At 38.1% G+C, this 17,324-nt stretch overlaps 1 protein-coding gene across 1 annotated transcript in view; it reads right to left on the bottom strand.

Annotated features, from left to right (window-relative positions):
* The window catches only part of SOX5 (SRY-box 5), a 453,937-nt gene that overhangs the window by 67,932 nt on the left and 368,681 nt on the right, over positions 1–17,324 (bottom strand). The gene's annotated exons all lie outside the window — the stretch shown is intronic.

Genomic DNA, 17,324 nt, shown 5'->3' with positions numbered 1-17,324 from the left:
AAGATCTATAATCCATTAGCACAATTGATCCATCCAGGACTATTTATTAAAGTTGATTTTCACACCTGTTTTGAGGTACTGAGTAAATGAATAAAGACATAAAAATTGTATGCTCCTGAGTGAAAATGGTGCTTTTGAAAAATTTCTCCTTTGTGCCAATTCTTAGTATGGGGTTTTTTATAACATAACACTTTATAAAGTGGACATGCTTGTCCAAAAGCATTATATACTGAAATAACTGTGCATTCTTATGAGACATTTTTCAATTGTTAATAATGTGCCTAAGTTATAAAAGAGCTAATCTGCATTTTAAATTGTTCATCTGGAAATTTGGATTAGGAGGGAAAAAACAGCAATTTTTATGTTTTAGAAAGCAATACCAAAACACTAAACTCTTTTCAGTTCAAAACAACAGCCAAAATTGATGTAAAATCGAAATTTAAATTGCTTCTGGCTGAGTAGTTGTCTGTAAAGCAGAAGGGGTGGGAGTACCATTGCAAGAGTTTGCAATGGAAATACCGAGAAACTCTTAACTGTAGCCACACTAACAAGAGCTGCTATCATGAAGTAATAACATTATCCAGAAATCTTTTTTCATTACCTCATTCCTAATGCCATCTCATTTCACTTGAGTTACTTGGGTCTGATGATGGGGTTAATGAGGGAGGAGGTGTTTGAGTGGGTGTGAATTAGGGGTGCTGCTAAAATAAAAGCTATTTTAACAGTTCTGTGTTTAATATAGTCTGAAGCTCTGTAATTATTTTTTTTTTTCAGGTAAAATACTCGCATGTTCCAAGACTGACACTGACTTTGGCAGAGCTCAGATAATACCTAGACATATTGATATTATACAGACTATTACAAACAACTCATGATACTATTCCTTTTTTCCCCTCCCCCATTCTACTCACAAGGCTAACACAACAGGAATGCTAATGCTTTCTTGCGTTCAGAAGCTTTCCTCAAAAATTTGGATATTTACAGTGACCATAACAGAAAACACCACTGATAGCTTCTCTTCCTCCCCCTTTCCTGTACTCCACAAGCCATCTTAACATACCGCATAGCAATCCATTACAATATGTTCCAGCATCTGCCTCCTCATATGATGTACGACCTATTTGATTGACCCTTTTTATGCTGCTCCAAGACTGCCTGTTCATTACAGTGGGAGGGTGAACAGCACTCAGTGCTTCTTCAGTTAGCAACTGGTAAATGTATCGCCATTTTGGGAGAAACTGGGGATGTTGGGCTGGGAACCTCATCGCTTCCCTTTGTGTAACACCAATCAGCTCCATACAGTGTCTTCCTTTATCGCTAATTACATGTCACATTTCAATCCAGAATAGGGAAGGTCTCTCGTGGGCCCACCCATCTACCGCTAATATATTAAACATTTCTGCCAATTAAATTTCTTCCATGACAAATATTAACATTACCCAATGTTTGTGACTCCAGCGTGGGAAGCATGAATAATGCAAGAAACAGTACAGTCCTCCATTACACAGGGACACATCTTGTTTTTGCCAAAGTCAGCAACTGTAAAATATCTCTCAACTACGCCAGCTAATATCATGGCATAACATAAATGCGTAGGTTTTTGGTCAAAGTGATTGTGTTCACTATAATAAAAGGAGCATCTAAGGTAGCATAAAAGCACATCTCAATATTGCAGGCGTGCAATATGGTCCTTCCTCTCACCATCTATCTTTCCGTCATGTATTTAACCGCATTAACATATTTTAGAACCACAGCTGATTGTCCAAAGGCACTTGGCAAGAAATGGAATAAATAAGTTCATGAAAACCCAGAGAAGGAATGACCCACTGACCAGCATTGTGAGATATCTCCTCTTTCCAAGAGTGAAAATCCAGGGACACAGGGCAGCTAGAGCTATGTCCATTTGGTGATTAAAAAGTTGTTTGCATCGATGTCAATTCAGCATCTTTCATAAATTCTAACCATTACAGAAAAATGGAATCAGTTGGCCTTGAGCCTGCAACTCCTACAAGCAATCACGGAAATAGTCTCTACTTAGCATTACACTTTATTTTCTACTTTTACTTACCTACTAACTGGAATTGCCTGGGCAAGTGAAAAAGGAAATTAAACCACAGTAGAAAACAGACACTGAGTGAGGGTGAGTGGGGAATTCACCTGAGCAGGTCTGAGCTAATCACCCTGAACTCCCTTTAGGAAAAACAGAAAGGAACTTGCAACTTTAGGCCAGATGAATTGTACATTTTAGGCATCTATGGCTAGGTGAGATGAATCTCACACTAACGTCCTGAGTACACACTAGGAAAAAAAAAGACTAACTACTCCGGGCTGAGCATGTCTTTCCTAGTTTTAAATTTCATGGTAGCAGCTGAATTCTTTAAAGTGAAATGTATCTGTCCTCTCTGAAGTTCATGAAAAATATAATTTTTCTTTTTTCTTGTTACATAAGTAGTATGGAAAATGACTTTTTCTTCCCCAAAGTGGTACAATCGGTAAGGCATACAGCTACACTTTCAGCACAGAACATGTGGAAGAGGGGCATATAACTCCCCAAAGTTGCCTGCAAATTACTTCAAATATGTGCAGAGAATATATATGTTAACATAAAGTAGAGTGTGAACCCAAGTAAAATGATGAGAAACAATGACAGCTGGCCAATCTTGCCCTTCTTTACTGTGTTTGCCTCAAATATAGTATGTTTGTAAGAATGTGTGAAATACTTCTGAAAATAACAGTTATATTCCATTTTGATTTAAGCAGCAAAGGAACGTACAATTTGGAATCTTCTTCAGAATGATCTGATTTACTAAAATACTAAAATTCATGGGGAGACTTCAGAAGATCCCCACCAGGAGCTGGATACCAAATATCTTAGAAATTCTGGAACACAGGTGATTCATTGTGATTTTTTTTCTGCTGTGTCCAAGTTTAAACTGATTTTATACAATGATTTCTTTTTAAATTTTATCTTAAGTTTAGATTTCCAAAAAGAATCAGAGCACTCATCATATGGTACCTGGCAGCACGCCTCTGGCAGTGGCGTGTTACTAGGTTGCAGAAGGAAACTGACCACCAGCTACCTTTTGCCAACCAAGGCAGAATGTACAAGCAGGAATTTTTGCCTTCTGCATCCCAGCGGTGACCAGCAGCCAGTCTTTCTCATGTGTGATTTGGAGAAGGAGATGCACACCATTAGGATATAATGGACATATCTCGCACGGGCTAATCTCCAGTTAAATAAGACCAATTATGGTAAGACAGTCCTGCATGGGTAATCTCCAGTTACATACGACCAATTATGATAAGATAGACCTTTGTCCTTCAAATTTACTACTATTCTTCAACTATTACCCCCATTCTCCCATACGGGTAGACTGCAAACATAGGAAGGATCCACTGAGGGCTTCCCATTGCAGAAGCAAGAATTATGACTGGAAGATACCAAACAATCATCCTGAAAGGCCTTTCACTTTCATTTAACATTTAGGAGGATCATACTGATTTTGACGAGTAACATCCTAAAGGATATGTGCCATAGATTTTCTCACAAAGCTGGAAATATCTTAACTTCCAGTGTTGTTTATAATTGGACCTATCATCCAAATTTTCTCTTAGAATAATTGTTCTTATAGATGATACCTATCAGTGTCATAACTGACAGCTTTTTAGATTTTTGACCCTCCTTGAAAGCAAAGCGCTGTATAAACTGTAAATTGTTTTGACTAACCATACTGACAACAGTATGAAATGTTCAGTGACGGTGAAAGATGTATCAGCAGGATTACATGGCATCTGCAGACATGGGTAAGGGAATCACTTCTTTTAGTCTTCCACAGTTAACTGTAACCTCTTTAAATTGAATTACCATTTCTGCAGTAGCACAAGTAAGCAACCCCCAAAGATGGTATCTATACTCAGAGGCCTAGAGGAAATCTAAGAAGTTGTCAGCTGCATCATCCTTCCTCCCTCTCCTCACCCTCCCTGCCTGCTTGTCTTTCATATTCTGATGACTGTTTATGAGCTCAGCTGTCATTCTTTGCACCAGGGAAAGATAGATGGGACACACCAACCCCAACCTAAGTGACCTTTGGATGTGACAAGATTTTTAGGTCAGTCCCGCTAAATGGAAGCCTTGGTGCATAGAGGCTCGCCTCAGGGTGAAATTTCCAGTGAATTTATTATCTCCCAATGCCCTTTGGACTGCTTCCCACCATCAAACACCATGGCAGCGCGTGGAACAGGAAGAAATACATTAACTGGAATCTGATCGTTTTAAAAGGTTACAGCTGCCCAAATATAATTTAATTTCATACTTGCCCTTTGAGGGTTTGGTGTATATTTTCATTTTATGACTGCAAATGATAAAGCTCTTAAGATTCCAGGCAATAAAAAGGAAAGGGGGGAGAAAGTATTTTAAGGTTTAGAAGTCTATTCAGTTCATAGTCAATGAACAAAGTGACAAATTAGCTTTTTTTTAAATCTAAAATTTCCCCCTTTTTTTGTAACCATTCTTCATTCCTCCACTTGATCATGAACAACAATGTCTTTTACTGAAATCAAACCTATAATGCCACCCAGCGTGATATGAAAGAAACATTTAACTTGCAAGCACCTACCCATCCCACATCCATTAAGGACCTGATTCAGAGCAGCAATTAATGTGGAGCGAAATGAAATTAACTGAATGTGGACTGATGCAAAAATCAATCAGGCTTAAGAAAACAGTTAAATTTAAGCATAACCCTATGAGTTTTAACTGAGTAGGCCTTGGCTTATTTTGGAATCCCTTCTTCTTTGACTTCTTCTGTCAGATTTGTTCACATATACAGGTGCATCTACCCCCGCCCACACAGCATGATAAAAATCAGGCTATCCAGCACTGGTTTTGGGTGAGCACTCAATTTGGTAAGAGTCCCATACCTATGCAGTCATGAAATTCTAATGCAAGAGCATATGGAATACTACATTCTAGCACACAATGTCAAGGGCTAGGAAATCACACTCATTTTCTCTTTTGCCCACTTTGAGTGAAAGAAAACACCATGCACTCAAAACACAAGCTATTACACCAACCTGAGCTTGGCCAGCTTGGACTAGAGGTAGGAAGTGCTGAGTACTCATTCTTTCACTATAGCCACTGAAAACTGAGTTACAGAGTGAACACCACCTCAGGATCAAACATTTTGATCTCATTTTGGTGACTGCTTCCTTACCACAAAACTAATCACAGGAAAAATAAAACAGCTGTAGAAAGGAGGAAGGATTAAGTGTGAATGTTGCATATGCTATTTTCAAAGCCACCATAAGAAATTAATTATTGTTGAGCTCCCAAATCCCTTCAGGCCTCCTTCAAAAACTTATCCAAACATACATTGATATCTACTGTCTGAATTACTTTCACCACCAGTGTATCAGCAAGAAGTAAGGCTGCCATGATAATGGGAATGGGATGATTAGGGTTAATTAGCATAACTGGAAATAAATTCCCAGGCAGCTATTTGTGATAGACCAGGCCAGTGAGTTAAGTATACATACATGGTATACTGCTTACCCTAAACATCAATAAACCCCAGCTCTGTAAAGTAAATATTGGAAAATTGAACAACAGCAATTCAGAACTACTGTGGAGAAAGTAAGAGATATTTAAAGACAGTTTAACGCACTACAAAATGTAACATACCCATTAATGTTTCTATCATGAGTTTTCTATTTTTAAGAAGTTCAGAGTTTAACTGTAAAATCAACATCAGAGATGAAATAGGACTTCAGCCATGTTCTTTTGCCAAATTCAGCTAGATCCATTTGGTTCCCTTAATGAAATAAATATGCTGCCATATTTTATGGTAATGGCCCAAAACACTTTAATAATACTATCATAAGCCGTAATGTGTTGGTGCATTAATGGAGAACACACTGTTATAATTTGTAAAGAGTGTTTTGAGCCATGAAAAGGAAAAAGAAAAATATGGAAAAGAAAAGGCTTTGTTGCCAGACACTATTTTCACACTCCACTGTGGAGAAAAGTCTAACTTCAAGAGTGGATGCTTTGCAGCCACACGGCCAGATGCTGGCCTGGCAGAGCAGGCGTGCTGCGGGGCAGCCCTCTGCCCCGGCACAGCACCGCTGGGGAGGCACGCACAGCTGTGACTTTTCTGTCCCCTGAGCGCACCAGGCGGGGGGCTGTTAGCGGCACCCCACAACTCTGAGGGATTAAACTCATTCCCTTGCACACAAGCTGGAAGAGCTGGGCCCATTTGGGAGAAACAGATGCTGCACATCTAGGAAGGAGCTGAAAAAAGCCACTCCACAGCAGTCCCCAAAGACAATTTGACTACCTCAATATCCCACAAACAGATTGGGCCTGTCAGCTGCCGCTGGTGCAGCACGCGGCACGCGGCACAGCTGTGGTTACTAAACCAGCGGACTGTGGTGCAGTGCAAATTTTAAATAAAGAGAGTAATCATTCTAACCGGCAAGATATGGAGGTGCAGAAATAGCTGGCTACTGCTTTTAAAAAATCTGTCTTTCTGTTAGCATGAGAGCATCTAAAACTTTCCTATTGCTGTTAATAATCATAGGATAATGATTTCAAAGCTTCTCACACTCTAAAAACAAACCAAAAAAACTGGTGACTTTTTCAAATGTTTTTCTTTCTTGTTTACATGCTTTTTTATTGTGCTTTTTAGTTTGTTTGATTTATAGGTTTGTCCAACAGGGAGCGACAACTCAAGTGGTAACTTGCTGACAGCCTTGTTCTCTGTAATTCTGGAGTCTGCAAGACTGAGGTAACCTGGCTAACTTGTTGATACATTTCTGGCCACTTAACTTTACCATAATGTGCCTGGCCTCTACAGCTAAAGGGTTAAGGAATGTAAATCCACTAGTTCGTAACACTCTTCCCCTCAGATATCTGCATAATGAATGGACAGGAATAGAAGCAGACTATTGGTAAAAACAGCAAGCAAATAAGTTCCCCAAAGAGAAAGGGATGCTTAGAAGCCAGTCTAGAAATTAGACTCAAACTCAAGAGATCAGTAGCTCATTTGTGTTACACACATAAAAGCTAGTCTTGAGGACCACTAAGAGCTACAGGTAATATTGCCTCCAAATTTTCTTATTGAGATTGATCTATAAGATCCACCAGAGTGGAAAACACGAAGCACTTCTAAAAGCAGCCAAGCAATTTGTGGAAACTGAGCCTAGGTGTATAGAATTAATTGTACTCTAACCTTATCTTGGCAACAGGCTTACGCGATCCAGGCACAAAGAATGAATAAGTTCAACACTCTTAAAGTTACTTCTCCAACTGTATCTTCTATTAAATCAAGACAGTTCAATGCTGACTTGACAAATACAACAAGCATTGTCACCTCAGTGATTTGTTGTTTGATGCATAGATCTATAGTCTACAGCAACTAGGTATTTCATGGTTTCAAATTGTGCCTAATATTAGCCGCCATCCATAGAAGACACTAAAATATCTTCACTGGATACCTTTCCCTGGAAAAGAACTGTACATAAGAAAACGAAGATGAGAATAACAGCACAAGAACTTTTAATGGATTGCACTGTTCTTACTGTTGCATGTGACTTATATCACTGGCCAGTGATCCTCTCCTTGTGTATGCATTTACTAAGCTCTTTATATGTTTCTGTCCCATTCTGCCTTGTCAATTTGAAATGATCTAAAACTTCGGAGAAAAAAGAACTGTCATAAACAAGACTGTGCTAACAAATAAGATATAAATCCCAATCCTAACCCATATTTATATATTATACCAATCTGCATATAATAACACATCATGACCTAGGTACAACAAAGCTAGCAAGATTTCAAGGGAAAATTTTTTCTTGTGTTAACCTTTGGGATGCATAAAATGCAATAATTTGATTTGTGGACCTAAGGTAGTAAGAAAGTGTCAGTAAGTAGTAAGTTTTCTCTAAGTCAGCTTTTTTCACTGTTGTTATTTATYATTTGTAGCTTTGCTCTGCAGGCTTTGAAGAGTGTGTATGTTAGTGATTTTCAGTTTTGCTGTGTATTTTTCTGTCATGAGGCTTTGGTGAGGCACTGTAAATATACACTATTGGCAAAGCTCAGCATGAAGACAATTCCACAAATATCCAGGAAAATTCACTAGTCTGACACAAGCTTTCATGTTTTATAGGAGGCCTATAAACCCCTAGTTTATGGTTTCAGAATGAACCCTTCCTCCCCATCAATCAGCCAAACTCCACTCAGTTTGGTTTCACATTTCTCCCCCCTCACAAACAGTTTGCTCAGGATTATATAATCTTATTTGCATGATTATATAATCTTCTTTTCAGCAACATCTCTCTGAAGAGCAAACAACATAATAGGAAAACCAGTAGTGTAAGCCAGCTATTTCAAAACCCAATATCTGGAATGTGCAAAGGGCACAAAATAGAAAAAAAATGGTTTTTGGTTTTTTTTTGGTTTTGTTACCAGATTTTTAATACAGGCATTTCTAGAGAGAATTAATTCAAAAAGAATATAAGACACGAAACACTGGTTCTGTACAACAGAAACACTTCAGATGTTTGTTCTATCCCCTATGTAAAAATGAGTTGTTTTAGTTATCTCAAGGTATATGTGCAAAGGTGACTATTTTCTTTGTTCTCTACAAGAGTTACTTTGAGGCACTATAAGACACTCGCCAGTTTTTTTTTTTCTTATTTAAGATTCTGGCAGACAGATATTGCCATTGCTGCTATTTCAGCAAAGGTTGTGTCTTGCAGCTGGCTGAGCTCATAACATTGACATCATCATTGCAACCTACTGAAATGCCAGTTATAGCACACAGAAGAATAAACAAAGTTTTAGTCGATAGATATGCCTCCACTCCTGAAGTTTTTTCTTCTTTCAGTATACTGCAAACTTTGTCCTACACAGGACATTGTATAAGTGAAGACTGCCATATTCCAATCTGCACACAGACTCTTCTGCAGACTGCTGAAGCTACTTATGATGTCAGTTACTTCAGCAATATTCATCTAAAATTAATGCCTTATAAATAATCAAGGAGTAATCTGCTTCCGTCTGTCAGGCTAACCCCAAAAAGAAAAAAGTGTAACACTTTTACAAGAGAAAAGAAATTAAGGATGACCTGAACTCACAAGTATGGTTGCCAGACAGTTATGCACTCCTGCTTGCTGACCTATTTTTCCCTGCTCACACCGCAGAGCAGATCCAAACAAATGGCTAGTAATTCAGACTGCTTACAACGCAGGGGTTGCCACCCAAACAATACAGTTGGGCATCTAAATATCATTGTCAGGTTTCCAAAAGTTTTTAGTGACTTGTTATCTCTTTTAAAGTTGTAATAGAGTTCAATTTATCAGTCAATAAAGGACTATGTCAAATGTCCTGCTGTTCCAGAGATTAGTGGACTGTGTATGTGGTGTGGCCTAAAATTTGTGTATCACAGTGTGTGAATGGCCTGTGTGAAGAAATATACAGAGTACATATATCTAATACACACAATAGTATACTTTGTGTTTCAGTTATAAGCCAAACTACCCTTCCTAGCAATTACTTACACCTAAAGCAACTAATTATAGCTAAAGTAAGCCTTCTTATAGCCTAAGTTCCAATGCTGGAATACCTTCAGCCTGAAGATACTCAAATCTATTGCCCATTAAATTCCCCTGGGATTTAGAGAACATGTTCTTCTACTGTTAGAATCACACTTTTGTATCATTATGAAGATGGTAACCACATCACCTGTAGCACGAACTATTTAGTACCTGTGACTTTCAATGTTTTTGGTTTGAGAACTCCACAAACTCCTTAGCGGAGATGAGCACCAATGTATCATGACATAAAATTTACAACAGGCTAACTTTTCTGAGTTACCTTTCAGACCCACTAGATGTATTTAATGATCCCCTATGAGAAAATGACTAACTATACTGTTATGAGATATTTAAGGTCAATACAAGAAAAAGGTATAGAAATGGTCATCTTTTTCTAACTCATAGAAGTCAAGAAGACAAGAGAAAGAGTAAAACAGAGAAAGAAAGGAAGATGGAGCCAAAACAAGAGACAAAGGAGAAAAATAGAATAAACGTGTCCTTATGCAAGACAAGAGGCAAGACAAAAATGGGCTTCTTCATCCTGGGGCTTATATGTGAAGAAACAACAATATGAAGCTGAAGGCTGGCAAATATGAAAATAGCATGAAAAAGACGTTGCTTGTGCTATTTCCATTGTCCAAATGTCAAACACCTTCTGGGAACCCTTGGGGGGGGTGGAGGTGGTAATAGCTGTATAAGCATCTCATAACAGGTTCTTCCTAAAGGGGATTTATCGAAAACTGCTAGGCTCTGACGCTAGCCCATATGGGCTCAGAGAAGTCAGAGAAAATGCTGGCTGCACTTTTTCCAGGCCTATTTGCATATGTTCTTTAGTATGCAGAATGTCTCTGTATGTAATTGAATTGTTGTTTTTGCCTCTATTAATACATATGCAAATGAGTCACTACTGCAGCTGTGCTGTATTAATCATATGTGTGCTTCTGTCTGTCTGCCCTGAAGGCTCAGGGTCGGAGGGAGGGGGAAGAGGGAATGCAGTCTCTTTAACCTACAAGAAAACTCACTCATGCAGACAGGGTCTGCTAGCAAACAGCAGGCCTGAGTTACAACTGAAAGGAAGATAGGCTGGTCATTTTKCAGTCTTTTTCATTTTTCATAGATATGGATGGAAAACCAAAGTTGTACAGAAAGGACTGTTAATCCAGATAAAATGAATATGCTATCACATCTAATTCTTTCCCCTGGAGGGCAGGAGAAGCAGTTATAATCTGACAACCCACAGAGTAGCCATGATATTGTTTTACCATGTGTATTTAATGCCTGTAAATGTCTACTGTGCATATGTTCAGACACTCACAGTGCTCAATAAAATACAAGCATTTATCTATATTCTGTCACAATGATTCTGTCTTTCAGAAATGGATTGGATTCTGATAAAATGATGTGACTTGTCTTAACTTAAATTGTTTAAGTTAATATCAAAGGCAAGTATGGGCTACTTAGACATCAACTACAAAGTACATTTATCTACCATGAACAAGATTTGTTTGAGCTGATACGTTTTGTGGTTTATGCTTTCACACAATCTATCACAGTCTCTAGCTCTCAGCAGGTATCTTGAAAGTGAGGAGTGGTTATAAGCCAGTGTTCTGAAGCTTGCTTCTGAGTTAATTCGGAGAAACCTTTTTCATTTAAAAACACGGAACTTGCTCAAAACTTCCTTTGGCAATCAGTGACCCCCCAAACTAAAGCTTGCTTCTACCATTTAATGCATATTTTAAAATCATTATTAAGACTTAATAATAATAATAATAATAATAATTAAAAAATCTTGGAAAGTATCACATTTTTGAAGACAACTTCCCCCACACCATGTGGAGATCTTTACCCAGTTTAGGTGGTTGTAGCTTCACTTACATGAAGAGAACTGTGCTCCATTGCTCCAGCTGAATAAGTGGATCTTGATCTTCAGTAATCTCTTTTAAAATGGTCATCTTGGCTACTCATTTGCAGAACAGGTGGCAAACATCTTGTGGCCAACATATTTGCTTACAAAGCCAGAAATAAATGGAGGACAGAAGCAGGGAATACAGAATCTGCATGAATATAACACTTTTTACATCTATTTAAAAGGGCATCCAACAAAAATTTATACATATTATGTTGTTTTATTACTCCTATTATTATCATTATTTGTGATGGCCATGAGAAACAGCATAGCAATATGCTGAGCTAATGGCAGATGGACAACTGCCTTCTTTTGGTTATGCTAATGAGAAATGTTGCTTTTCACATACTTAGCTGTTTTTTTTCCAGATGTGTATGCAGTTAAAACCTAATTTACTTTTTTATGCTTAAGTGGATTGCATGAGTTTTATAAAATTGTAATCAAACTGTGCACTAATGATTCACTCCGTACAAATTAAGCCACAGTCCTATTAATGAGAATAGGTAAAGTAGAAAAGCAAACATTGAAAGGATACTGACTGTTAGTGTTGAAAAGCCAGTTCAGATGGTATTTAAAGGTAGACACTCCTCAGAAAATAGAAAGAATAACCTTGCAGTGCTAAGAAATGGATCATCTTCTTGTAAGCAAAGGACTGGGTACATTAATATTCCAAAGAGGTCATGAATGTAGACTGTAGATAATGGATAAGGATGTAGACTGGATAATGGATAAAGTACTGCCACCTCTTGCCTACATTCTGTAGGGACAATAACAGGACCTTACACTTTTCTTCTCAATCAGCAACAATTCAAATGTCTTTGCAGCTCTGGCAAGTTGGCATCCCAATACCAAGAACCATGGTCATCACTACAGTGTCCATACATTTTTTCAGGGTCTTCTTTCCTGGCTTTGAGATGTTGTTGTAGTAACACTGGAAGGCAACTACTTAATTTGGTCAAAACTGGTTATATCTACAGATTATAGTAAGAAATCAGAGATAAGTAAAAATGAATACATTTTAAAATGTGCTTGACAATTAATGCATGAAAATGGAGAGCTGTCTTCAAGCTGGAGGATAAGTTCCACCATCAGCAACATTTCAAATGAAACCTGAAGAGATACTTTAAAGAGATATCCTGAACTGTCAAGTGAAGAGAGTGGAGAGACATTGCTATCCCTGCAATGGTGCAGAAGCCAAAAGAAAGGTAGTATGGAAGAGAATATGGTATGTGACCAAGCAAGCAGTCCTTGTGCTTTATTTTGGTTCCACAGGCAACAAATGTTTTATGTAATATTCATACGACCATTGGAACAATCTATCTGCTCATCACAGTCACTGTCCTCTTGTTAAATAGCTCTATCCTTTCTGTTCCCTTCAGGTAAAACAAACATGAAGATCACAGATGATTATGGGACTCTTAAGACACCTAGATCCAGGGTTTTCTAAGGAAAAATTTATAAAGAGTCAGACACCTAAATAACACTAAGATGAACATCTCCAAGAGGCACTCAAACCCTGAATGAGTTTAGCTTCCCTGAAAATCTAGCCAGTTATGTCAGTGCCTAAATGTGTGCCAAATTCTTCTAAAACTGTGGTCCAGACTACGTATACTGAATTCCTCTAAAATTCAGTCCTTGGTATGCCTCTTCACACACCATTGAAAAGAATAGGTCTGTAGTAATAATAATAAAGAAAATGGGCCCAAGTACTTAACAAAGAAAGTGCAGTGTAAAAAACTTGGCAAAATTATTTTTCCAGATACACACTGCTCATCATCTTTACAAAAATAGACAAAGATAGTTTATCAGGATTCTTCAAATGACTGGTCTTCAGAATTCAGAAACCGGTTAAAATACTTTCACATCTGTATGCTGGCATAACATTCTATTCATCTGTGTAATAACAGGTTTGATTGTAATGTTGAACGCAACCAGCAAATAAGCATGATGTCCTGTTTCATGCTAAGATGAAGAGGAAACAAAGTTTGAATGCGGGCACTCAAAACTTTTTTGGTGCATTTTTCCCCAAGAGCAGATGTTTGCAGGAAGTCTGTATTACATCAGATTGCTCTATTGTTTTGAAAGGACACAAAATGTCCATACAGTAACACTACACGGGCAGCTGTCATTAYGTATCCAGCATCATCTTTCAATATAGTTATGGGTATATACAGCATTTGTATTACTGCCAATTAATCAGTCCCTGTCATTATTTGGTTATCAAACAACCAATCTGGGAAATCTGAACCTTTTGCATTCCCAGTAGTGCAGATTCGTCTCTCAATTTTTAGATCAGGCTATCAGGTCCATTGTTTTGTAATGCTCAGTAAGCATTCGGGGGTTATTTTTCTCAGAAAAGAAACCACCAGATTTTATTTTATACTGAATTTGCTCAGGCTTCTGGAACCATCTATTTCACATTAGGTGTGCCCAAGATGACTGGTATTAGAATAATCACTTCAGTACCAACTTAATATTTACTTTGTGTAAAATTTGTTCCATGGCAGCTTTGAGTGCTGATCTACAAGACAAAGGAATTTAATTCCCTCATTTGCTGAACCATATAGGAAAACATCATGCTCAGATAAGGCATACAGCAGAACTTACAATTCATCAGCCTTATTTAATAAAACATTTTGGCAGGGCTCTGTTCAGTTTTGTTCTTGTTCATTTGAAACAGAATTGCTGTGCTGCATCACTCTTGAAGAACAAGACCATGTGACATTTATGGGGGGAAAAATCAGCGTAAGAAACTCACCTGCTAACCAAGAAGGATTTTACTGAAATGAGAGTATACTTGAAAGTGACACTGCACACAGAGTTTAGGCCTGAATCTTATCATTAACAGAAGAAAGCTAAAAAAAATTTTTTAATGACATTTTTGTTATTAAATGCAAATACGAGTGAATACGCAGGGATAACAGATAGCCCTTTATGCACAGAGCAGGTTCAAGCATGCATCATGTTAATTCCAGCTTCTCCAGCATGGCCCCATCCATCTACTTCTTTCCAGACATCTAACAACATAAGTTGTAGTTTCCATTCTTATTGAGCCATTAGTCTCTCTGTGGATACTGGAAATAAAGGCAATCACGTATAGCTAATTGTGGCAGATATCAGATGACAGCATCTGTATACCCCAGTGGGGACTCAAAGGCAGGGAGAGAAACGGAGAGCTTCAGATTATGAACCTGTCAGTGGGAATCAACAGGGCATTTCAAAACAGAGATTACGTTTTCACTGACAAAGGGTATCTTTGCCACAGGAAAACAATAACATGTTTCTCTACAAATACAGTGTGCACTTCATTTACTAAAGGAAAAATCAGTTCAGACAACCAGGGATAAAAAAGCACTTCCTGTTGATCTCAAAGTGCACTACAGAAGCCATGCCCTGATTAAAATTCTGTAATGAAATAACAATGGCATATTTATCACTATACAAACAAACAAGAAAAATTTCTTGGCTTTGTCTTCACTAAGATAATGTTGTGTACCAAATTCTGCTGGGAGCGACAAACTGAACATCTTGTCAGGTTCTTTGATCTCTCCTGAAAACGACTGCTTTTAGTATACAAAGTCTCAAAGATGAGTGATAGGGAGGACAGAAAAAGAAGAAAAGAAAAAACATTGTGCTTTTCTGACCTTCTACTGTGTGATGGCCAGAGGACAAAGGATTTGTAGGGAATACTAGGGTTACATACAATGTAGATGAATTTCTGAAGAAGAGTCCCTCCCTGAAAGAGACTATAAAGGCTGTACATTCACCAAGTCTTACCAAATGAGGTCAAAATAATCTCTCCTGTGATTCCCCCTCAGATTCAACTCCATTCATGCTAGCATGGGTGAGAGTCCATTTTGAATACTATACCATAAAACCTTTTGAAAAGGTTATTGGACTCTTTCACATAGCACCAGAAATTAGAGGCATGTCCAGTTTCCACTAGACAGGTTATGCTGGTAACTGAAATCATTGTTAGGCATGAGGAAATATGACTGGAATTTTTTTCTAGCATATACATATCCTTAGAGATCAAGTCTGAAAGATTTGAAGGAGTCTACAGAGTTAGTCTTTTTAACTGCTCCCACTGACCGGACGCCAAGCTCCCCCTTCAATTCCAGACTAAATGACATGTAAGCAAAACAACATAGGTGAACTTGTTCAATGCTTCCCTTTCTGCATTCCCCTTTCCACAGAAACATGAGGCCTTTGAGTTTTTCAAATTCTTCACAACCTAAACTCATTTTAAGATACTTATAAAGTCAATCATATTTGCACAAAACCCACACTTTTATGAGGAAACTGTCATTGTTATAATGCTCATTTTAATCAGAATACTTCAGCCCACCACATGCTAGGCTATAGCCCAAAGCTGGTCCTGAAATGAAAGAAAAACTCCTACCTTACTGCAGCACTGATGCATTACTTTAGGACTAGCTTGAATGACTGCTTAAATAAGACTCAAATGTCTATTTTCTCTTTCCTAACTAGCTCCATTTTTGTTTTTCCTTCCCCCCCCCCCTCTTTCTTCCATATGAGTGTTCATGTGTGTTTGGCTATTACAAGCACTTTATCAATACTGACATTACTCCTCAAAAATCATTTCAGAGGGATGACTTTTATGGCTCCCATGATTCTTAAGCTGCCTGTGGTATTTGTAACTCACAGAATCAGAAACTAACACACAGACAGTGTAGCTTTTCATACAAAGGCACAATAGGAATGAATGTATTAACCTCTGCGGTGCATGGAATGTGTCAGCTTACACACTGGCAGCTATTTCGGTGAAACTCAGCTAACTTCCGCTGGCTGTGTTTAAAAAAAGTAAAAAAAAAAAAGTCTTCCCCAGAATTGTGTCCCATGCTCTCATGTGGTGGCCAAACAACTGTAATATCTGGTGTTGTAGAGAGTCTACTTCATACTGATGCTGGCCAAACTGAGTTTGAGAATGCATTTTAGATGTGCTGTTTATAAATGCTTAGCAGTTCCAAGCAGGTAAACTGCTCTGTGTTCCATGTGACTTGGCAAATAATAATGAGCGAGGAGACAAATTAGCAACAGAGAGTATGGTTGTGGGGCTTTTCTTTGGTTTTAAATGAAAGAGTCAGTAAGTTTTTGCAGAACTAGAGAGGATTTGGATTTGGAACTCATTTTACCCCTAGTTTTTACCCAGGTTCATCCTACCAGCAAAACATATATGCCAGATTGTCAAATTCAAACTGTGGAGACAAATATCAAGTTTTCTGAAGTCCAATGATTTGGCATGAGTTGGGGGTCTGATCAGGAAGAGCTGAGGAACATCTGCCACACTGTGATTAAGACCCACGGACAGCACCCTAGTATCTACAGAATTTAGAACTATACTGGGAGTTTTGATCAGGCACATCTGGCTACAGGGCTGATTCTGTTGCATGGGTCAGAAAAGATTCTTTAGCATTCTTCCACCTGTTTTACAATTGCATATGTTAAATTAGTATAATCACTAATTATCTGGACTACAGCAGTGCCTAAAATGTGCTGCATACCATAAAACACTGTAGGAGGGGCCAGTCATTGCTCTGAAGAACTTACAGCCTAAAAGGACATAATCACTTTAAGCGACTTTTAAGCAGTTTAAAAGTGCTTGTCAGGACAGAGCTCTTCCGTCTAGCAATGTGTTTGCTTTTGCTGGTTTACGCTTAGCCAATCTTTACAACCTGTGTCAGAACACTGTAATGGAAAAGCAAAGCAAACATTTTGGTCTACTGAAATTTGAAGTACAAACCTAAAAATGAATAGTTAAACTAACAATATAAATAGAAAAATATTTCAAAAGTTCCCTAAA

Source organism: Apteryx rowi, unplaced genomic scaffold (genome assembly GCF_003343035.1).
Source record: "Apteryx rowi isolate R43461 unplaced genomic scaffold, aptRow1 scaffold_25, whole genome shotgun sequence".
In the NCBI taxonomy this organism is placed as follows: domain Eukaryota; kingdom Metazoa; phylum Chordata; class Aves; order Apterygiformes; family Apterygidae; genus Apteryx; species Apteryx rowi.
The sequence above is the reverse complement of the archived record's forward strand: the minus strand, read 5'-3'. Positions and strand labels throughout refer to the sequence as shown.